The sequence below is a fragment of the Toxorhynchites rutilus genome, chromosome 1 (genome assembly GCF_029784135.1).
Source record: "Toxorhynchites rutilus septentrionalis strain SRP chromosome 1, ASM2978413v1, whole genome shotgun sequence".
In the NCBI taxonomy this organism is placed as follows: Eukaryota; Metazoa; Arthropoda; class Insecta; order Diptera; family Culicidae; genus Toxorhynchites; species Toxorhynchites rutilus.
The window spans coordinates 202,478,906-202,493,742 of record NC_073744.1 but is presented as its reverse complement, the minus strand read 5'-3'; the positions used below and the strand labels follow the sequence as shown (position 1 = coordinate 202,493,742).

Genomic DNA, 14,837 nt, shown 5'->3' with positions numbered 1-14,837 from the left:
GATGTTTCCCTTTAGGGGCATTTTGAGCAGCGGAAAAAATGACAACCTCCAAAATCACTTCCTCATGATGGATAATAAATGGGGAAAGTTCATTGCACCGATTTTCCGGCAAATACCGGGTGGCGTAATTTACGAAATAAACCCTCGTATAGGCTGATAAATCACGGCGGGGAAGACATTGTTGCCGCGCAGCTGAGATACGTGCGCGTTTTCCAGACTATAGCCTGCACACCCACAACGTCACATATCAATTTCTCTTCTCCCGTGCTGACCGGGTTCCCGGGAGTGAACGACTACCGAACATGTATATAAACATTATCTTAAGTGTCTCTCATAAATTTGATTTTATGTGGCTCGGAGAGGCTGCCATGGCTGCGAAGGCGGCAATATGCTGCACAACAATGAACTGTTGCCGAATAACAGGGGGGATTCGTTGTTCTTGCCGATCGGAAAAGTTATTTTCCACCGTATCCAACCACCTCACGGCTTTTGAGCAGAAAATGAAAATAACATATATTATGATGAAGGCATCAATTATTTGAATTTAAAATTAAAAAGTTCTGTTTGTATTAATTGTTGAAAGTGTTCGGTTTATTTCACTAATCTTAGTGCAACTAAAGGGTGTCAAACACGATTGCGTTTTTGACGTAGGACTACGTCTAACCGGAAGATATAGGGGGTGAAATGGAATTCTAGGCACTGAACAAGTAGGAAAAAATGCAAGATTTGGAACGCTTATAACTCGAGCATTTCTCAATAGATCGCAAAGGTTTTTGCATCAATTGATAGGAAATATATCTACGCATCTATCATAACGAATAACATTTCATTTTTCTTGAGATAAATAATTGAATAATTGTGAAATATCAAGCATTGTCCAAATACACTATGTGCCCATTTTTGATTGGTCCATTTTGTGCTCCTCAAATCGTACCGACCAACCAGAGCAGCAGCGAAATAGAATGAAGCACGATTGGAAAGGAAAAAGAAAAAAATGAACGAAACATCGGTCGCAGTCTCACACATGCGTAATTCTCGAGCCAGCCAGTCAGCTTAAAAATCCCCGCTCCGCTGCCGTAACGATCATTCTCATCCGAACCGTACACCACATCGTTTCGCATCACCTCACATCAACAAACCAACACAAGCAGCCATGGTTGGATATGGCAAAGGAGGAAAAGTGAAGGGAAAGGCAAAATCCCGCTCGAACCTTGATCTGGAGTTCCCGCTCGTGTTGATCTGGAGTTCCCCGCAAGGGTAGCTAGGCCGAGCGCGTTAGTACCAGTGTACCAGTCCACCTAGCCGGCGTTATATAGCTTCGGCCGCCGAAGTGATCGAGTTAGCTGGCAAAGCTGCTCGCGACGATAAGAAAACCTGCATTCGGAACAGAACACATTCGGTTCGGTGGACATCAAGACAACAGGCAGTTGCAGCGAGTGGCGAGTGGCAAACGCAATCGCAAAACGGCATCAGGTAGCAGAAGAAAAAAGTTTGTTCTTTATACAAACTGCTTTGGCGGCAAATCCAGAACAAGGCGGCATCGAGGGCGTTCGAAATGGTTTTTTTCAAAACCACGAGTACTAAGTTTTCTAAATTGGAACCATTCCATAAAACAAGGCGCTTTTCAGGGCCATTAAACCTTCCGAAAAAGAGTTTAGGAAATAAAGTTCAATGCTTTCTAAAACATTATCCAAAATAATAATAAAACACAAATTGATGTTTTCATAATTTGTTTGCCAGGATCTGATGAGTATGTGAATTTGGCAGTTGTTCTGAGCTTATTGATAGTTGGGGACTTTCCTGATTATTCAATTTTCACCAATTCTTAAATTGTTTCCAGATTTAAAGTACAGTAATCTACAATTAGTTCGACATTTAGCTAATTGGACGGACATGTAATGCGACTTATTTAGTTGGACATTTTTGTAAACATAGAGATCCAAATTATGACCCCACATTGAAAGTCGACACTGTACCACTGTCATCGCAAATGTTCAATTACAGGTTAAAATTACCTCCAATCCGGCACTGAGTGGTGGTAATGCGACGTGCCATTGAATGTAATTCACTGTAAAATATGTCACAAGCTGGATGGGAAGAAATTTTCCAACTGTGAAAGCTGTGGCGAGTGGCAAATGCAATCGCTAAACAGAAAGGTTTAGCCGAACAAGATGGGGATATCGAGTGATAACAAAACAATAAACTCTTTAGACTTTTTGTGATCCTGAAAAGGACCTTTTTTAGCCTGTATGTGAATCCAACGAGCGAACAAATCGTAATGAATGTATTTTTTTGCCATCGCTCCCTTTTAACGCTCATTCGTTCGTCTCGTTGGACCCGCCCCTTTGGCTGAGTCTGCCGATTTGTCTCTATCCTGTGAGTGTGTACCGCTAGAGTATAAAACACGCGGACCCCAAAAAAATATCTTATTTTCTTTCAAACCGTAAACCCGTGTGGTTGTACGGCATCGGCATCGTGTACTCAACAAAGGAGGAAAAGAGAAGGGAAAGGCAAAATCCCGCTCGAACCGTGGTGGTCTGCAATTTCCCGTAGGTGTATCCGCCAATTGCACCGGAAAAGGTAGCTAGGTCGAGCGCGTTAGTACCTGTGTACCAGTCCACCTAGCCGGCGTTATATAGTTTCGGCCGCTGGAGTGATCGAGTTAGCTGGCAAAGCTGCTCGCGACGATAAGAAAACCTGCATTCGGAACATAACACATTCGGTTCGGCGGACATCAAGACAACAGGCAGTTGCAGCGAGTGGCGAGTGGCAAACGCAATCGCAAAACGGCATCAGGTAGCAGAAGAAAAAAGTTTGTTCTTTATACAAACTGCTTTGGCGGCAAATCCAGAACAAGGCGGCATCGAGGGCGTTCGAAATGGTTTTTTTCAAAACCACGAGTACTAAGTTTTCTAAATTGGAACCATTCCATAAAACAAGGCGCTTTTCAGGGCCATTAAACCTTCCAAAAAAGAGTTTAGGAAATAAAGTTCAATGCTTTCTAAAACATTATCCAAAATAATAATAAAACACAAATTGATGTTTTCATAATTTGTTTGCCAGGATCTGATGAGTATGTGAATTTGGCAGTTGTTCTGAGCTTATTGATAGTTGGGGACTTTCCTGATTATTCAATTTTCACCAATTCTTAAATTGTTTCCAGATTTAAAGTACAGTAATCTACAATTAGTTCGACATTTAGCTAATTGGACGGACATGTAATGCGACTTATTTAGTTGGACATTTTTGTAAACATAGAGATCCAAATTATGACCCCACATTGAAAGTCGACACTGTACCACTGTCATCGCAAATGTTCAATTACAGGTTAAAATTACCTCCAATCCGGCACTGAGTGGTGGTAATGCGACGTGCCATTGAATGTAATTCACTGTAAAATATGTCACAAGCTGGATGGGAAGAAATTTTCCAACTGTGAAAGCTGTGGCGAGTGGCAAATGCAATCGCTAAACAGAAAGGTTTAGCCGAACAAGATGGGGATATCGAGTGATAACAAAACAATAAACTCTTTAGACTTTTTGTGATCCTGAAAAGGACCTTTTTTAGCCTGTATGTGAATCCAACGAGCGAACAAATCGTAATGAATGTATTTTTTTGCCATCGCTCCCTTTTAACGCTCATTCGTTCGTCTCGTTGGACCCGCCCCTTTGGCTGAGTCTGCCGATTTGTCTCTATCCTGTGAGTGTGTACCGCTAGAGTATAAAACACGCGGACCCCAAAAAAATATCTTATTTTCTTTCAAACCGTAAACCCGTGTGGTTGTACGGCATCGGCATCGTGTACTCAACAAAGGAGGAAAAGAGAAAGGAAAGGCAAAATCCCGCTCGAACCGTGGTGGTCTGCAATTTCCCGTAGGTGTATCCGCCAATTGCACCGGAAAAGGTAGCTAGGTCGAGCGCGTTAGTACCTGTGTACCAGTCCACCTAGCCGGCGTTATATAGTTTCGGCCGCTGGAGTGATCGAGTTAGCTGGCAAAGCTGCTCGCGACGATAAGAAAACCTGCATTCGGAACATAACACATTCGGAACATAACACATTCGGTTCGGCGGACATCAAGACAACAGGCAGTTGCAGCGAGTGGCGAGTGGCAAACGCAATCGCAAAACGGCATCAGGTAGCAGAAGAAAAAAGTTTGTTCTTTATACAAACTGCTTTGGCGGCAAATCCAGAACAAGGCGGCATCGAGGGCGTTCGAAATGGTTTTTTTCAAAACCACGAGTACTAAGTTTTCTAAATTGGAACCATTCCATAAAACAAGGCGCTTTTCAGGGCCATTAAACATTCCAAAAAAGAGTTTAGGAAATAAAGTTCAATGCTTTCTAAAACATTATCCAAAATAATAATAAAACACAAATTGATGTTTTCATAATTTGTTTGCCAGGATCTGATGAGTATGTGAATTTGGCAGTTGTTCTGAGCTTATTGATAGTTGGGGACTTTCCTGATTATTCAATTTTCACCAATTCTTAAATTGTTTCCAGATTTAAAGTACAGTAATCTACAATTAGTTCGACATTTAGCTAATTGGACGGACATGTAATGCGACTTATTTAGTTGGACATTTTTGTAAACATAGAGATCCAAATTATGACCCCACATTGAAAGTCGACACTGTTCCACTGTCATCGCAAATGTTCAATTACAGGTTAAAATTACCTCCAATCCGGCACTGAGTGGTGGTAATGCGACGTGCCATTGAATGTAATTCACTGTAAAATATGTCACAAGCTGGATGGGAAGAAATTTTCCAACTGTGAAAGCTGTGGCGAGTGGCAAATGCAATCGCTAAACAGAAAGGTTTAGCCGAACAAGATGGGGATATCGAGTGATAACAAAACAATAAACTCTTTAGACTTTTTGTGATCCTGAAAAGGACCTTTTTTAGCCTGTATGAGAATCCAACGAGCGAACAAATCGTAATGAATGTATTTTTTTGCCATCGCTCCCTTTTAACGCTCATTCGTTCGTCTCGTTGGACCCGCCCCTTTGGCTGAGTCTGCCGATTTGTCTCTATCCTGTGAGTGTGTACCGCTAGAGTATAAAACACGCGGACCCCAAAAAAATATCTTATTTTCTTTCAAACCGTAAACCCGTGTGGTTGTACGGCATCGGCATCGTGTACTCAACAAAGGAGGAAAAGAGAAGGGAAAGGCAAAATCCCGCTCGAACCGTGGTGGTCTGCAATTTCCCGTAGGTGTATCCGCCAATTGCACCGGAAAAGGTAGCTAGGTCGAGCGCGTTAGTACCTGTGTACCAGTCCACCTAGCCGGCGTTATATAGTTTCGGCCGCTGGAGTGATCGAGTTAGCTGGCAAAGCTGCTCGCGACGATAAGAAAACCTGCATTCGGAACATAACACATTCGGAACATAACACATTCGGTTCGGCGGACATCAAGACAACAGGCAGTTGCAGCGAGTGGCGAGTGGCAAACGCAATCGCAAAACGGCATCAGGTAGCAGAAGAAAAAAGTTTGTTCTTTATACAAACTGCTTTGGCGGCAAATCCAGAACAAGGCGGCATCGAGGGCGTTCGAAATGGTTTTTTTCAAAACCACGAGTACTAAGTTTTCTAAATTGGAACCATTCCATAAAACAAGGCGCTTTTCAGGGCCATTAAACCTTCCAAAAAAGAGTTTAGGAAATAAAGTTCAATGCTTTCTAAAACATTATCCAAAATAATAATAAAACACAAATTGATGTTTTCATAATTTGTTTGCCAGGATCTGATGAGTATGTGAATTTGGCAGTTGTTCTGAGCTTATTGATAGTTGGGGACTTTCCTGATTATTCAATTTTCACCAATTCTTAAATTGTTTCCAGATTTAAAGTACAGTAATCTACAATTAGTTCGACATTTAGCTAATTGGACGGACATGTAATGCGACTTATTTAGTTGGACATTTTTGTAAACATAGAGATCCAAATTATGACCCCACATTGAAAGTCGACACTGTACCACTGTCATCGCAAATGTTCAATTACAGGTTAAAATTACCTCCAATCCGGCACTGAGTGGTGGTAATGCGACGTGCCATTGAATGTAATTCACTGTAAAATATGTCACAAGCTGGATGGGAAGAAATTTTCCAACTGTGAAAGCTGTGGCGAGTGGCAAATGCAATCGCTAAACAGAAAGGTTTAGCCGAACAAGATGGGGATATCGAGTGATAACAAAACAATAAACTCTTTAGACTTTTTGTGATCCTGAAAAGGACCTTTTTTAGCCTGTATGTGAATCCAACGAGCGAACAAATCGTAATGAATGTATTTTTTTTGCCATCGCTCCCTTTTAACGCTCATTCGTTCGTCTCGTTGGACCCGCCCCTTTGGCTGAGTCTGCCGATTTGTCTCTATCCTGTGAGTGTGTACCGCTAGAGTATAAAACACGCGGACCCCAAAAAAATATCTTATTTTCTTTCAAACCGTAAACCCGTGTGGTTGTACGGCATCGGCATCGTGTACTCAACAAAGGAGGAAAAGAGAAGGGAAAGGCAAAATCCCGCTCGAACCGTGGTGGTCTGCAATTTCCCGTAGGTGTATCCGCCAATTGCACCGGAAAAGGTAGCTAGGTCGAGCGCGTTAGTACCTGTGTACCAGTCCACCTAGCCGGCGTTATATAGTTTCGGCCGCTGGAGTGATCGAGTTAGCTGGCAAAGCTGCTCGCGACGATAAGAAAACCTGCATTCGGAACATAACACATTCGGAACATAACACATTCGGTTCGGCGGACATCAAGACAACAGGCAGTTGCAGCGAGTGGCGAGTGGCAAACGCAATCGCAAAACGGCATCAGGTAGCAGAAGAAAAAAGTTTGTTCTTTATACAAACTGCTTTGGCGGCAAATCCAGAACAAGGCGGCATCGAGGGCGTTCGAAATGGTTTTTTTCAAAACCACGAGTACTAAGTTTTCTAAATTGGAACCATTCCATAAAACAAGGCGCTTTTCAGGGCCATTAAACCTTCCATAAAAGAGTTTAGGAAATAAAGTTCAATGCTTTCTAAAACATTATCCAAAATAATAATAAAACACAAATTGATGTTTTCATAATTTGTTTGCCAGGATTTGATGAGTATGTGAATTTGGCAGTTGTTCTGAGCTTATTGATAGTTGGGGACTTTCCTGATTATTCAATTTTCACCAATTCTTAAATTGTTTCCAGATTTAAAGTACAGTAATCTACAATTAGTTCGACATTTAGCTAATTGGACGGACATGTAATGTGACTTATTTAGTTGGACATTTTTGTAAACATAGAGATCTAAATTATGACCCCACATTGAAAGTCGACACTGTACCACTGTCATCGCAAATGTTCAATTACAGGTTAAAATTACCTCCAATCCGGCACTGAGTGGTGGTAATGCGACGTGCCATTGAATGTAATTTACTGTAAAATATGTCACAAGCTGGATGGGAAGAAATTTTCCAACTGTGAAAGCTGTGGCGAGTGACAACAAATCGCTAAACAGGAAGGTTTAGCCGAACAAGATGGGAATATCGAGTGATAACAAAAACACAACACCAAAGGTTCTTTTCAGAACCATCAACATATTCATAAAGAGTAAACAGTAAACTAATCCATTTTTCAGGTAGATAGGTAGGTATTCACGTAGATGAAGAAAATAAAACAATATATTTAAAATATATATTTAACAAAAGCTGTCCCCTTTGTATAGTCCTACGTCACTCCGGTTATGTCCCCGACATTACCCACCCGTCTTTTTTTTTTAATTTGAAAAAATAAACTATTTTTCTTCTTGAAGTTCAATCAATATAAAATATTGGAAAAACATTCAGAAATTTTTCCAGTTTGTAGAGTGTATGATAGTCATGATCTGGGACACAGCTACCGGAGGAGTGGAAGGACGGAGTAATCTGCACCATTTATAAAAAAGCTGGATTGTGGGAACTATCGTACCATCACAATCCTAAATGGTGCCTACAAAATTCTGTCTCAGATCCTCTTCCGCCGTTATCGCCAATGGTAAGTATATTTGTGGAATGTCATCAGGCCGGATTCATGCCCGGATGCTCGACGACGGACCAGATGTTTACACTGCGTCAGATCCTCCAAAAGTGCCGCGAGTATCGGGTTCCTACGCACCACATCTTCGTTGATTTCAAGATGATACAATCGATCGATGACAGCTATGGAGGATCATGGACGAGCACGGCTTTCCCCGAAAGCTGACAAGACTGATTCAGGCAACGATGAACGGTGTGCGTTGCAATGTGCGAATCTCAGATGAGCTGTCGGCATCATTTGAGACTCACAGGGGACTTCAACAGGGCGATGGACTCTCCTGTCTGCTCTTCAACGTGGCGCTGGAAGGTGTTATGCGGGGCACGATTTTCAACAAGTCTAGTCAGTTTATCTGCTCCACTGACGACGCACTGTGGTTCCTGAGAAAATTTAGGCGGCCAAAACTCAGATTTTTGAGCTAAAAATCCAATTTTTGGTAAACTGGAGTGTTCGGATACGCTAAGTTCAAAATTTACAGTTTTTACCGTGTTTGGTATCAATGTATATGTTTTCGGATACGCAGTGTTCGCAGCTTATATTTTGCTACATCTATTACTTGTGAAGAAGTAATAAAGCCTGTCCACGTTCAATTTCGGACACCAAGATGATGGCAGTAAAACAAAAATTCACGTAAAACAACAAAACCGATTGTTTATTTCAGTAAAATAGACTTATATCTAAAACAAGGAAAGCTTACTTCGATGTTAATTACGTTGTCTGTGCAATTCACGAACATTCTTGGGAACATCTGCCATTAGGTTCCGTACAGTATCCTCAGATATGCTGGCGGCGGCGCTTTTCCATCTCCTCTTGAAATCATTAATGCCTTTCGCTTTCTTCTTAGTTTCGAATAGTTTTCGCTTAATCAGAGCCCAGTTCTTTTCCACTGGGCGAAGTTCTGGACAGTTTGGTGGATTTGCTGTTTTTGGCACATATTTGAACTCATGTGCATTATATCATTCCAGGATGGATTTTACGTAGTGACAAGTGGCCAAATCTGGCCAAAACAACGCTGGAGAGTCGTGGATTCTTATGAATGGTAGCAACCGCTTCTGGAAACATTCCTTCTCGTAGACATCGTTTTTGATAGTGCCAGTAGAGACGAAAGATTTGGATTTTCGGCCACAATTGCATTTGGCCTGCCAAACCAAGTACTTTTTAAGGAATTTAGACTGCTTCTTGATCCGGAAACACTCGGCTACGGCATTCCTTCGCATTGCAGTAAAAAAGCGAGACCCGGAAGCTGTTTGAAGTCGTCGAGAACATAAGTTTAATCGTCCATTATGGTGCATGAGCATTTTTTGCAAAAACTGAGTGTAAAGCACCTTAGGACGGCTTTTGCAGTGAAATTTTGCTTATCATCACGATTGGGCACCTTTTCAACTTTGTACGCTTTCAGTCCATGCCTCTGCTTCACTTTTTGTACATATGATTTTGATTTTCCAACCTTTCGAGCCACATTTCCAACGGAAAGGTTGGAATGTTTCTCAATAATGGCAACCACCTTTCGATTCATCTGTCGGGAGCATACTTTTCGATTTGTTCCGCTTCCAACCTTCCGATCCACAGTTGAGCGCTGGTCAAACGATTTGCACACACTAAACACGGTACTCTTCGGCAGTTTTAGCCTCTTGGCGAGATCGCGTACCGACAGTGTTGGATTTTGCTGCCGTTCGCGCAAAATGCGTTTGCGTACTTCCACTTGATTCGACGCCATTTTACCAAACTGAAGAAGAATGTAAATATGTTGGACATTGAAATAAAGTTTCAGCTGTCATGTAAGTGAAATATTTGAAAAAATTGTTTAGTTAAATATTTCATAAACTACACTGAAAGAAAAGTGTCCGAAATTTAACGTGGACAGGCTTTAGTCAAAGCTGAAAAAAAAACAATTTCAATTTGGAGTTACGTTGTTCTATAATATAAAATTTAGGAAGAACGATGAAATTTCCATATACACTGTACAGGGAAACTTCGATATAACGTACCCTCGTTATAACGTACCCTCGATATAACGTCACTCGATATAACGTACACATTTCCAAAGTGTAAAGGAAAAAAAAATTTCAATATTTTTTTCCTGATAGAACAATGAATTATCTGTATTGTGATGCTAAAACAAGTTTTGTACCTTCAATCAATCCAGAAATACAGCTGGTTTTGTGATTCCGGATTCTAAATGAATCAAGCTTTAATCAACAGTACGAAGGGAAACATCATGAGAAAGGCTGGCTTCGTCTTCTGATTGAAGTTATTCATTAACTTCGCTAAAACAGCAACACAATAATGTATTATAGACTACATTTGTGAGTACTTTATTATGCTTCGATATAACGTACAATTCGATACAACGTACAATTTGGAAAGTGAAATGTATGTTTTATCGAAGTTTACCTGTACCTGTTTTTGCAGTTTTTCTTCGTTTAGTACGATCTCTACATTCTTCGTAATCTTTTTCTGGCCTCCCTCCTAGAGATGAACCACCTTCACTACTCGGTGCCGCAGTCACTAAATAACATAAAAAATATTGTAACCTAGAAAATATTTTTAAAGCATCATTTATAATACGAAAACACTACAATTACCAGTTTCTGAATTCTTCATTTGAAATTCGGTCCACAAATCTCCCAGTTTTCATTCGTAGAAACGCTTGCAAAGTTGACGAAATAATGGTTCAATTTGTTTTTCCTATAACGAAGTCGTATAATGAATTCCTCACGGGAGTTGAGGCAGTTATGTCCTGCCCAGTTGTTCTTAAATGATCGAACAAATCCTTATTACATAACAGGGAGGCTATATCTACAAAAAAATATTCGGTTATTAATTAATTAATAATTTCAAATAACAGTTATTTCTAATTAACAATTAGGGTTAAAATTGAGAAAAATCCAAATTTCTCAAATCTCCTCTGCCATCTCTCTAATGATCAATTTTCGGTCTACGGACATTCATTCTTTGATTTTGTTCACGGTTTCTCGCCCACTTCTGAAACGTTCGTGCCACTGATGAACGGTTGTTTTTATTTTCAAAGTATCGATGTCGAAACACTTTTCTAACATCTGCAATGTCGACGCGCCATTGAAATCGTTTTTAACGCAAAATTTAATACAAACTCGTTGTTGCAAATTCAATTCCATTTAGCAAATTGTACAAAATCGAGGGCAGGCACGATAGCAGATGTACTCAATACAGCGTAACTTTGAAAAATAGAAAACTATGGATGGGTTATACCTATGAAATAACCGCAAAGTTTACGTAGGACTGCCGTTGGCTTAGTAATCAATTGTATTTCTTCAATTAGCAATAATCCCACCTCGGATGTTCCTCATTGGGTACGATATCGCCGCTGCGCAGGGCTATCTTTTGTGTGTATTGATTAAATTATCGATTAAACTAGTGAATGAATGAATCTATTTACGAATTCAATTGCAAACAAATCCCGATTTAATTCAATTCGTACATTATGGTAGTAGTAGTTAGTAGTAGTAAATAGTTATCAAAATATTGCCTTTTGCGGTATGCGTAGAAGTTCAGTGAGATGGCGACATGAAGAGATATCTTCCAATGCAGTCTTGAATAATCAAGCCAAAGCGTTGCATTTGTACCCGCTTTTGAGACCGTATTAGCAAAACGAATTCCGAATTGTAAAAATGCATGGGGGTAAAAAGTATTGCCGACTTGAATGTATCTGCAATGCCTATTTTCCCAACTTCTTGGTTTTGGAATCTGTATTGGGAAAACACATTCCGGTTCCCCCTGGCTCCATGTTTTTGGAACCTGTGTTAGGTAAACATTCCAATTTGCAAAAACGCAAACGAGTACAAAAGTCTCCGCTGCTTGCATCTAATTTGCTGTGCCGATTTCCACAGGCTCCATGCTTTTGAAGTCTGTGTTAGGGAAACATTCCTGTTACGGACAGCTGAGGCTTATCGCGGATCGAGTGACAGATCCATAAGATAAGCAATATTTGAAATTATATTTAGAAAAGACTCCAGCGAAGTTGAGGACAAACTATATGTAAGACCAAGGCAAACACAAATATTTGTCTGCTTTGTATAATTAAGTTAAAATGCTTGTAACCCACCAACGAAGCTATTGGTTATCATAAATCCCAAAAGGGAAAAAGTCAACAACTTAGTTTGAATTAAAACAAGGCGCAGCATACAGATTGCGTCTTGTAAACAGATGTAAATATATATGCACCACTTGAGATGCAATTATCAGCCTCTCCATCATGCGCAGCGCGATAAGCACTAGGCGCACCAACGGGGTGCTATAAACTTAATGTGTTTGTTTAGGACAGTGCAGCCGTCTCAGACTGCATATTACGATTATGATGGAGAGGGGGAAAGGAAAATAGAATAATCTAAACGAAACCGATATGTTCTCGGTTTCAAGAGAGAAAAAGGAGATATTCCTCGTCAATCTTAGTTTAAGGAACCATGTATATATATTGTACAAGTTTTGAATAAAGATTAGTATGTAACAGAACTCACGCGAAAGCGTTAAAATTTTTCTTTGAACATAGAGAAATTTTTCAATTCCGATTCCCAGAAACGCAAACGAGTGCAAAAGTACCCGCAGCTTGCATCTATTATGCAATGCCGGTTTCCTCAGACTTCATGGTTTTGAAATCTGTTTTAGGGAAACATTCCGATTTCCAGAAACGAAAGCGAGCATAAAAATATCTGCAACTTGCATCTATTTTGCAATGCCGATTTCCTCAGGCTCCATTGTTTTGAAGTCTGTGCCAGGGAAACATTTCAATTTGCAAAAACGCAAACGAATCAAAAGTACTCGCAACTTGAATTTATTTTGCAATGCCGATTTCCTCAGGCTCTATGGTTTTGAAGTCTGTGTTAGGGAAACATTCCAATTTCCAGATACACAAGCGAGTACAAAAGTACGCGCTGCTTGCATCTATTTTGCAATGCCGATTTCCTCTGGCTCCATGGTCTATGTTAGGGAAACATCAATCCATTCCAGCGATCGTACCTTAATCGTTGCACAATCATAACTGAATGGATTTCCGAGCGGCACTCACTTATATACCGAGTGGTGTGATTTCAATAATCTGTTTTGAAAGCAATTTTAGGGCTGTTGAAAAAAGTTTAGCATATAAAGCGTCTATCTTTCGAATGAAGTGTTTATCATACCATTTCGTTCAGTTGTTTAGGAACTATTAACACTCGAAATCTCGTTCTCCAGCGTAACGCTTTAGTTTTCGAAACTTTGAACTTACACCCCAGTATAGAAATGAAATACGTAGTCCTACGTCAAAACGGGTGATTGAGATCACGATAGTAAAGCTCAAAACTATTTTTTTACGAAACGGCATGAAAAGCACCTTCTCTTGTGAACTATAAAATTTCCTTTCCGATTTTTACTCTTCGAACGATCTAATGTTTGAAATTGATTCTTCTAACTTTTCTAGTTGGGACAATTGAAATGCTTCTAATTTTCATAAAATTAAACCATTTGCAGACTATGAGATTGTAATGTATAGCATATCAAATAAATCAAAATTAGAGAACTTCCGATTCGATGAGTATGAAAATCGTCTGAATCCGTTCTCAGCAAAATAGTTATTAACGTTTAGTTTACTTTTAGCGAATTCGTTTTTAAACTGAGTCAGTTCCAAACAGACTATGTAATAAAAAAAAACGTTTTCAGTTTCACGAATGCGGCAGTTTGTTTGTGTGCGTTATATAGTCTGATTTGTTTATATTTGCGATGAGAAATGTACAGTGTCGACGTCTTGTGGCGATATTAGTGCTTGGGAGGTAAATTATTCTCTATCAGATCAGAAGGGCCAAGTGCAGTGTAAAAAGATAATAGTTTCAATGAAAATTTCTAATTCATACTGTTTGAATACCTAACACATGTAGTCCTGACACTCACTTAACCTTTTGTCGATGCATTTCCTGTTTATTTCACAAATAATTACTATTATAATATAAAATTATCATCAGACACAGTTTTTGTCCGATATGTTTTTGTAAAAAAGTTGTTTTTGTAGAAAACCAGCTTAAAAGGTTTGTGGCTGCAGTTTGCCACTGCTGAAACTACATGCAACATTTAGGTAGAACATAAGCTTTCGAGTAAACTCTGTCCGCTGTAACGTAAAACTGCGCTAATTATCGTTTTGATGAGAAAAACGATAGCATGATTGAAAAAGGTAGAGAAGTAGGAACATTTCACTTGTAAAAATAGTCACGAAAATACTAACAATGATATAGTCAATCATCTTCTTACTTTGACGGGGGCTAAAAAAATTCACCCCATCTGAAATCAAAGTGTTCCAATATTAAAAGTTTTTCAAAACATTTCGGTATTTCTACATAAAGTAGGCAATCAGTAGACCATTTTCCCATTTTAGGGTATGACATAAAAAAAACCACTTCATGGTTCATTAAAAAGATACAATAAAAAATAAATAAAAACAAATTAATAATAGTCAATATGACCCCTTTTGGCCTCGATAACCAAGGCTCTCCACGAGACTCGGGAGGTGTTGGGGTCCAGCTCGTCCCAATCCTTCTTCAACGCAGCAGAATAGTTTTGCTTGTTCGTAACGTCAGTTTTGTCCACCTTGTTGTCCAAAATCGTCCATAAATTCTCAATTCAAGTCGGGGCTTTGGGCCCGGACCGATCAGAAGAATGCTGTTGTTTTCTTTGCAGTATGATTCGGCTCTTGCTGGAAGATATACTTATCATCCAGCCCCATTTTCAGCATGGATTCTTCCAAGTTCTCGCACAAAATGTCGATGGGACCATCGGCAGTCAGAATAC

The 14,837-nt window shown here is 39.8% G+C and overlaps 1 pseudogene; it reads right to left on the bottom strand.

The window, feature by feature from the left end:
- Positions 1 to 11,273: 11,273 nt before the first annotated feature.
- On the bottom strand, positions 11,274 to 11,403 carry LOC129763837 (U4 spliceosomal RNA; annotated as a pseudogene).
- Between the last annotated feature and the right edge of the window lie 3,434 nt (positions 11,404 to 14,837).